This window comes from Solanum tuberosum, unplaced genomic scaffold (genome assembly GCF_000226075.1).
Source record: "Solanum tuberosum cultivar DM 1-3 516 R44 unplaced genomic scaffold, SolTub_3.0 scf00125, whole genome shotgun sequence".
In the NCBI taxonomy this organism is placed as follows: domain Eukaryota; kingdom Viridiplantae; phylum Streptophyta; class Magnoliopsida; order Solanales; family Solanaceae; genus Solanum; species Solanum tuberosum.
Window position 1 is genome coordinate 1137734 of NW_006239052.1, and position 8736 is coordinate 1146469.

Genomic DNA, 8736 nt, shown 5'->3' on the forward strand with positions numbered 1-8736 from the left:
TCTCCACTTTTTGCCTGTTTATTACCTTAGCATTGCATGCATATTTATAGTGAAGGTTTTTAGCTTTATTATAAACTTACTATTTATTGGTGGAGCCACTCGATCACAACGTCAATATTGTTGTGCCCTTGCCATTTTGGAATTACCCGCCGACTTTTTTTGTTTCATTTTACGTGACATTGTTACTATCTGAAAAGTTAAAATGATATTTTTTTATATATTTTTTAAAAATATTTTAAATTGTTAATTATTATAATTTATAACATTTTTAATGAAATTTTTAAATATGTAAATTTAATTTCAAATTTTTTTTGAAGATTCTATGTCTGAATCCTCACTAAAAAATTAAATAGTTTGACCATTGTACTATGGATAATGCCATTTAAAGTGGAACGAAGTGAGTGTATATATTTGTTAGCGGTGCAATTTGTGGAGGAACAAATATTTTCACACGAAAAATTCAAAATGTAAAAAAAAAAAAACAGAAGTGAATATATAGTATATACTCATTAATTCGTTTCAAAATAAGTCCCACTTTAGCAAGAAAAAGGTTATCCAAGAATTAATAAAGACTAAACTTAGTATGATTTTCCAACTATACCTTTATATTAATAATGCTCAATTCTAAAAAATATTTAATAAATAAGTATAACTTAGTAAATTATTTTTTTTAATGAGCTAAATTGGCATTTATTTTGAAACGATAAAGAGATTTTTTGGTGAAGATATGCCAATTAACATATGACTCGACGCCTTATAAGTGCAATGATTGTTGATAATATATTAATTAAATGAAAACTTATTATGGACAGTTCGTGGAGGTTTATTTATTATTAATAATAACGTTATTTTACCCTTTTGGATTAGTAAATAATGGACCTACAAATCAACGTGAGATCGCACGTATATACTCCAAGTAGCTAATAATATTAATTTATTATTATAGGCACCTGTTTGTTTTCCAAGTTAATTATTTGATACTATATTATATATTATTGTACAAATTATTTCTCTCGAAAATTGAAATAAGATAAGAAAAATAATAACCTTTTTTATTTAATTTTGATCTGAAGAGCCCCATGTGAAATTCTGTTCTATCAACCAGTGTATGTTGAATTGAATTGATCAAGTGTGCAGGGAGGAGGACATTTTAATTTAATTATTAGCTAAAATAAATGGGTGAATTTCCCACATTTGATTATCTTATGTTACTTAGTTTTTTGTATTTTACCACGAGAAAATATGAAATTAGTTAAGAAATTTATTGATAATATCTAATTAATTCATTGTTAAAATGCTATTAGTTAATAAATTTTTGTGTACAATCCGTTTCTAATCTATAGCTAAATGGGATTAACATGAAACCTTTGTTGGTTAGCTACAAAAATTTGTTTGTCGCTAAAATGCTCTTAGCTAATTGAATTTTTTTTTATAATCAGTCATTAATCTGTAGTTTAATGGGATTAATTAGCATGAGAGTTTTATTGTTTAACTATGAAATTTTATTTATTGCTTAAACATTTCTAGCTCATTAAATTTTCTTACAATTCACCGCTAATACGTATTAACATGAAATATTTGTTATTTAGCTACGAAATTTTATCCATCACTAATTCCTCGATTTCAGTCATTTGTACTTGGCATCAAGGAAAATGTGTTTTTACGGAGAGAAAAAATCCTTTTTTTTTTCTTAAAATGCTTGATACTAAGTAAAAAATATTATCTTCATAGTTAGTAGGAATTTGGAAATATACCAAAACACTTAAAAGGTAATTAAGAGCAGAAATATATATAACTATATAATTAATCAACAAGTTAAATGGAATTCTTCTAGTACTTTTCAAATTGTTAAGTTTCATTTGCAAAATTTCAAGTAGTCGAAGCTTGTTTCAATTAAAAAAATTATTAACTCACATAAAATATGATGGAGTAAGTACATATTTTGCAAGAAATATTTTTTTTATGAAAGAAAATGTGAAGTAGGTGACAATCAGCATCAGTATTGTATCTCAGACAAAAGATACTCCTATATAAGTATTTTTTTGATTTTTTATTCGATATTTGATACTCATATTGAAATACGATTATTTTGATTTGCTCTACGTAGGACTTCATTCGAAGGGAAGCGCTCTCTATTAAAAAAAATTCAATACCCAAAACTCTAACTCATGACATTTGATTAAGAAAAAAACAACTTCATTCACTGTACCACATCCTTTAATGATGGTAAAAGATATATAAATATATCAATATTACATTATGTCTTTTCATGCACTAATTAAATATACCATTTTACGTAGATGACATGCTCACGATAGAAATTCTGAAATTGAGCAAAGATACAAAACACATACAAAAGCAATACGTGAATATTCTTGTGATCCAAGTTTCTCATATTTTACCAATTTTTAGCTCTCAAATATTATGTACTTTCTTTACCATTTTCATTTATAAGTTCTTAAACAAATATATTTAATTACTAATAAATGAACTTGACAAGTTAAATAGAAACTCGTATCTTTAATATTATATAAATTAAAATTTATCATTATCTCGTAAACAATAATACTAAAAAAGAAAAAGAAAAAATTACAAAAAGAGGAAGGAAATTAATTAACTAGTAGTATGGTGTCTTTCAATTATTTATTCCGTTGCTGCATCATTGGTTCTCACTGTATAACACGTTTTCTCTCTCATATTTATTTGATGGATTTTAAAAAATAAATAAACTACTCCCCATACAAAGTCGTTTTTGTTAGAGAATATTTTACCCTAATATGAACTCGATATGAATTTAAATTTAATCGAATTTCAATATGAATATCGAACATTAAGTGGAAAATGAAAAAAAAAAAAAAGTAAATTTTAGGTTTAGCAAACATAACAATCATATTTATATGTTATAGCTATAGTTTGCATAATTGGGTTCCATAGAAAATTTTATGTTTGTTATGGCTATTAATCTGTATATTCGGTACTTATACATAAAAATCAATTGTATAAGTATATATTTGGAATTTGTATACAAATAAGAAACTGAATTGGTTGTTGTATAAGTATATGTTTTTCTGTTGTGATTTTCAATCGTATATGTATATGTGTATTATATGTATTTAAATATAAATTTGTATATGTATATGTAACTGTATTTTTGTATACAGTTGTAAGTTGTAGCTTTATACAAACACAAATTATACATTGTAATTTGTATAATTTGTGTTTGTATAAAGCGAGAAAGAGAGAAAGGCAAGAGAGAACTGGTAGGGGAGATCTATATTTGTATAAATATGTGTAAGGACAAAAATATATGTATTTGAATTTGTATATACAGTTTTATCTCGTTTTATACAAACGCAGTTTATACATTTGTGTTTGTATAAAGTGAGAGAGGCGAGAAAGAGTGCGCGAGCGAGATCAGGGAGAATGGCAAACGAGATTTTTGGGGAGAGAGGCGAATGGTAAAGTGTTTGCTACGGATTAGAATTAAATGAAACTGTGGTTATAACATTTAATTTGAATTAATAGTTTGTTATTTTATATAATTTTTCTAAAAAAAATTAACTTAATTTGTTAATATTTGAGATACTATTATATAAGTATATTGCAATATATATTCGTATCGTCGACGTCACACCCATAGTTCCGCAAAATAACATGACACGTGACATGTGACACGTTTTTTGTTTGTCTTTCTTTTAAAACTGACATGCTTCAAAATTAAAAATAAAATTAACTTTATATTTTCATTTTATTTTTAATGATTTTTTTTATAATCATACAAATTTATATCATATTTGAGGTCATAAATCTTTCTAAGAAAATAATAAATAAATATAGATATTATGACATGTTTGATATCATTTAAAAGTTTCATTAATCATTTTTTTTAAAATTAGCATAATACATAAACATGTTCATTAACTTGGCTTCAGCGGATAATTATGCTCTCCAACTTTGAGTGTGCACATAGGCATTTAAATTTATATAAAATTGAACAAGTAGACACACGTGTCCACATGACATAATACACATAGGACGCAATGTTGGACACAAAATTGTCACGTAGGATGCCATGTAGGACGGATATGTCTATTTGTTCAATTTTATACAAATTTAAGTGTCTACATGTGTACTCCCAAAACTAAATGTCATAATTATTAGTTGACGTCAAGTTAAGAGTTATGTTTATATACTATGTCTTTCAAATTTGTGTCGATTATACTATCCACATAAGTTGAAAATGGAGGAGTATTTTTAAACTACGAAATTGGAGGTCAGAATCAAGATTATATATTTTATAGGACTGAATAAAAACAAAAGGAAACCACATTAATTAAACATTGAAAATAATGTATTGCTCTATATATATAATTGATAATATTATTGGTAGAAAATAAAAATAAAATATTGATAGCTTAAAAGTATTATTTTCTCCGTCCATTTTTAGTTGTCATGTTACACTTTTTGAAAGTTAATTTGACTAATTTTCAAAGTTAAATTAAATTACATTAATTCAATATTTTAAAAAAATAGATATTCAAAAATTATACGAAAAGATTATAAATTGCATTTTTTTTGCATGTCAATATGATGAAAAATACATCGTAAAATATTAGTCAAAATTATTATTATTTAATTCTAGAAAAAAACCTTGACAACTCAAAGTGAACGGAGTAAATATTACGTCAGTAAAAGGTTATGGGTCACGTATCGCCATGTGTCTGCTGGGTTTGATTACCAATAATTTACTTGGATCATAGTATTGAGACAAAACTAGTTTTATTCTATAATATATCACAATTTCACTAAATAACAAATAATTATAAGAAAACGACAATTACGTCGGTATCAATAATTGCTCGGATGGTAAGCACCCCTCACTTTCAATTCGAAGGTTGCGAGTTCGAGTCACCAAGGGAGCAAAAGGGGTGGGAGCTCCTAGGGAGGGTAAAAAAAAAAACTTTTAATTTGGGACCAATAAATCAAGCACAAGTTATATGCTTCAAATTAATTAGCCAAACATAAAATGTTATTCTTTAAAAATATTTCTTTTCTTTTTCAAAAGAAGTAGATCAAACATGTTATAAATAACATATAATTAGAATTTAAATTCTATGCACTAAATTATTATTTTTGGTTTCCATTCAAAGTTAGCATTAGAGTCTCGATTGAATTCGAGCCGCGCACTTCATGTCTCATTTGGGAGCGACGCTCCCAACATACTTCATACCCAATAATCAAACCTGAAACCTCCAATTAAAAATATAACAATCTCATACGCTAGATATTTCTATTATAAAAGAGTTATAAGTAAATTTTTATGATTATTATTATCTCACAATTCATATATATAAGTTAAATTCTTCAATTAAACTTTAGTAAATAGTGGAGAAATTCTAAATTTAACCTTAATCTCTCTAAGCACAGGTCAACAATTCGAGGATTTAGCAACATCAATTAAATCATGCAAGACTATTATATCCACAATGGATTATACGAGTCAATGAATTGTAGTACATTATGTCCCGACATAAGTTAAATGATAAGTTATACTCCGAATATAAGTTCAGTGACATAAATTATATCCTAAGTCAAAAAAAAAATTAAGTCAAAACACAAATTATATCCCAAGGCATAAAAGTTATGGCAAAACAAACCAAGACATAAGTTTGGTGATCTAAGTTATGTCCAAGATGTAAGTTTAGTGACATAAGACATAAGTTCAATAACACAAGTTATATCTCAAAATTGTACAAGTTATGTCATAATGACAAAAGTACTCTAAAAGTCTTGTCCTGCGAATTAAATACTATCACTCCATTTATCTTTAATTACTTGTCTACTTTTGAATTAACACACATATTAAAAAAACAATGATTGACATAGTGAGTTTACCATTTTACCCTTATTAATTATGAAGTGGATTAAAACTTAAAATTTTCAAGAAGTTCTACCTTTTTCAAAGTAATTAATTAAGGGTATAATAGGTAAAACAAATATTTTTTTTTCTTGATTTGTCAGAAGGAACAAGTAATTAGGGACAACAAAAAAATGAAAAGTGGACAGGTAATTAGGGACAGAGGGAGTATAAAACTTATGCCCCCTCCCCCCCAAAAAAAATGTTCTATTAAAAGTTCTTTCCGTGAAATTAGATCATAGTTAAGGATTGGAGAATTTTCACAAATAGCCACTCAAAAATAACTTAATTATGCTCTATAGCAATAGTTTGCTAATTACGATTCGTAGGTACATGTTAGAGTGAGGAGAGAGGCGAGCGAGATTGGGAGAGGGAGGAGAGAGGGTAGAGAGTGGAGAGAGGTGAATTGTATATGTATTATCAGTCAAATTGTAAATGTATATCTGTCAAATAATTGTATATATGTAACTGGTATACATATGTATTTGTATATCTGGCGAGCGAGATCGGGAGAGGGAGGAGAGAGGCTAATTGTATTTATATATCTGTCATATAATTGTATATATGTGTATAATTTGTATTTGTATGTGTATAAACGACGTAATTACATTTAAAATTAAGCTGCGAACTGTAACTAATTAACTAGTATATTTTTTTGCTTATCCACGTAATTTTTCTGAAGGATTTAATCCACAGTTTTGCATCAAATAAATATGGACAAATTACTTAACTACACTCCTTTACTTATCTTAATATCCATTTATCCCTACTTATTTCAAAATTTTCAAAAATCCCTTATTTACCTATGTATCCCGCATGTATCCCGTGCACAATGCTATGTATCCCACTATGTGAAATGTATCAAACGATTTGTATCCCGTGCACAACGCTATGTATCCCGCTATGTGAATGTATCAAACCTAATGTATTCCGTGCACAACGCTATGTATCCCGCTATGTGAATGTATCAAACCTAATGTATCCCGTGCACAACGCTATGTATCCCGCTATGTGAATGTATCAAACCTAATGTATCCCGTGCACAACGCTATGTATCCCGCTATGTGAATGTATCAAACCTAATGTATTCCGTGCACAACGCTATGTATTCCGCTATGTGGAATGTATCAAACCTAATGTATTCCGTGCACAACGCTATGTATCCCGCAAACATCATTTTTAAGGGATTTTTGATAAATAGAAAACTAGAAGGGATAGAGTGTTATTTAGTACTTATAATAGGTGGTTCCTATAATTTATACAATAAATATTATGGGGCAAAATTTAAAAGGGAAAATTTTCAAAACAACAATATTTTAGCTTTTAATGGGATTCCTTAGCAATAGTTTCACTATTTATTTAAAATGTCAATATTTTAATTTGTTAAGGATTGAGTTATGTATTTATTTTATTTTGATTAATTTGAAAGAATACAAATAATTAATAACTGAATAGAGAAAATCATGGAACAAAAAATTTCAAAAAAGGTAAAAAAAATTAAAATTTAACATCAGTTACGTTTTTGAAAGAGCATATGTTGCCATTTTTCTTTCTAGTATTTTTTTCTTTGTTCTTAAGAATTTCAAATTTTTTTTTGAAAACAATAGTTTGTATTTTATATCTTATATGAGTGGAAGTGTTGGAAAATTTCTAATGCCCTCTGTTTTGGATATTTAAATGTTTGAACTTCTTTGAATATGTGTTCATCCGAAATGTATTCGAATACCTAATGATATGTATAACTAATTTAAAATACAAAAAATGTTGGTATTGATTTATGATGAATACAACTCTTCAGCATTCTAGTTCAAGTACAAAAATAAAGGCAGTTGTGTAGTATATACCAAAATATAAATACAAATTAGTTGTAGATCAAAATGATATTGAAATACAGTTGCGATGAATACATATATAATACATAGAATAAGTTTATTCAAAATAAATTGTATTTATATTTCAATATCCAATTTTGTTATATTATTATTTCACTTTAAATTTGCAGAAAGTATTTTCTAGCTTAGTTTTTATTTCAAATATCAGGTTGTATTTCAATATCATTTTGTATATCAAACGCAGAATGAATACCAATAATTTTGTATTCCCCTTCTTGTGATGTATTCGTCGCACAATTTTATATAGTATGTATTCATAAAATTATATTGCTTTAGCCAAATAAAATACAAAATATGTCTTACTAAGTTTGTATTTCAAATATCAGGTTGTATTTCAATATCATTTTGTATATCAAACGCAGAATGAATACCAATAATTTTGTATTCCCCTTCTTGTGATGTATTCGTCGCACAATTTTATATAGTATGTATTCATAAAATTATATTGCTTTAGCCAAATAAAATACAAAATATGTCTTACTAAGTTTGTATTTCAAATATCAGGTTGTATTTCAATATCATTTTGTATATCAAACGCAGAATGAATACCAATAATTTTGTATTCCCCTTCTTGTGATGTATTCGTCGCACAATTTTATATAGTATGTATTCATAAAATTATATTGCTTTAGCCAAATAAAATACAAAATATGTCTTACTAAGTTTGTATTTCAAATATCAGGTTGTATTTCAATATCATTTTGTATATCAAACGCAGAATGAATACCAATAATTTTGTATTCCCCTTCTTGTGATGTATTCGTCGCACAATTTTATATAGTATGTATTCATAAAATTATATTGCTTTAGCCAAATAAAATACAAAATAAAAAAATTAGAATGTACTAAATATCAAACAAAATGAACATACATATAAATTTCTAGATTCTCCAAAATCTGAAAAATTAAAAGAAAATCACAAAAAAA